The following is a 1653-nucleotide window of genomic DNA, read 5'->3' as shown; positions in this document are numbered from 1 at the left end:
TTTTAATATAATATTGATGATAATTATTATGTAATTTAATAGATATAAGATGGAATAAATATTTGTTGTTTAGATGACCTCAAACTTGGATTCTGTCTTGAATATACTGGCGTAGCGCTTACGGAAATACTTTTGAATATGGGCCTGCTACACATATAAGTAAAAAGGCCGTACAAGTTTTACAAGTTATCAGCCCAAACTTCATTAACACGCGCATTAACTCATTTTGAATGGAGCGTAACTACACGCGTCCCACTCAAACGGTTCCTCTTCGTCGTCTTCTTCTTCTTCTTCTTCTCTTCTTCGTCTTCTTCTTCTTCCTCTTCCTCTTCCTCTTCGTCTTCTTCTTCTTCGTTTTTTTTTCGATTTTCATGGTTTCTGAAATTCTTCTTCTTCTTGCTACACGTTCTTCTTCCTCTTACTCTTCTTCTTCTCCTTTTCTTTCGTTTCTGCACGTTCTTCTTCTTCGTTTTCCTCCTCTTCTTCTTCTTCTTCATTTACGTCTTTTCTCTCTGTTTTCTCTTTTTTTTTTTTTTTCATGGTAAAATCATTTTTGAAGAAGAAGAAGCAGCAGAAGATGAGGAGGAGAAAGAGAAAGAGTTCTGAATTATGTATAAAATGTACTTCAACGAATTTTGGGTGTATTTTCTTAAATCCTTTGGGTGTATTCCTATAATCGTTTGGGTGAATTCTTGTAACCGTTTGGGTGTATTTTCTGTAATCCTTTGGGTGTATTCTGTAATCATTTGGGTGTATTTGAGTGATATCTGACTGATATCTATGGGTGTATCTGACTCATATCTATGGGTGTATCTTACTGATATCTATGGGTGTATTTTTCATTTCAGAAAAAATGACAAGCATTACAGAAATACACCCAAACGATTACATAAAATACACCCAAGAGATTACAGAAATACACCCAAACGATTACATAAAATACACCCAAGAGATTACAGAAATACACCCAAACGGTTACAGGAATTCACCCAAATGATTAAAGAAATACACCCAAAAGATTACAGAAAATACACCCAAAGGATTTAAGAAATACACCCAAAATCATGCATAATTCAGAACTCTTTCTCTTTCTCCTCCTCATCTTCTGCTACTTCTTCTTCTTCAAAAACGATTTCAAAGCTTGATGTCAAAAAACAATAGAAATCGAGAATAACGAAAAAAGAAGAAGAAGAAGAAGAAGAAGAAGAAGAAGAAGGTGCAGCAAGAAGAAGAACGTGCAGCAAGAAGAAGAACGTGCAGAAGAAGAAGAAAAAGAAAAGAAGGTGCAATGAAGAAGAAGAAGAAGAAGAAAAGAAGAAGAAGAAGAGGAAGAGGAAGAGGAAGAAGAAGAGGAAGAGGAAGAAGAACGTGCAGCAAGAAGAAGAAGAAGGTGCAATGAAAACGTGCCGTAACAGTATGTGGAGGAACTAACGTCAACGACGAAGAACAAACCAGTGAGAAAGGAGGAGAAAAGAACGATCGAAAAAGAAAGAGAAGAAGAAGGGATGTAGCGCGTGTAAGGAATGTAGCACTTGCAGCAAATTTTAGGGATTAGAGTTTAATAGACTTGTAATACTTACAAGTCCTAATCGCTTGTACGCAGAGTTTTTTTCTCTCTCTCTATATATATATATTAAAAATATTATTTATGCA

The sequence above is a fragment of the Arachis ipaensis genome, chromosome B04, assembly GCF_000816755.2.
Source record: "Arachis ipaensis cultivar K30076 chromosome B04, Araip1.1, whole genome shotgun sequence".
In the NCBI taxonomy this organism is placed as follows: domain Eukaryota; kingdom Viridiplantae; phylum Streptophyta; class Magnoliopsida; order Fabales; family Fabaceae; genus Arachis; species Arachis ipaensis.
Note: the sequence above shows the minus strand (reverse complement) of the source record.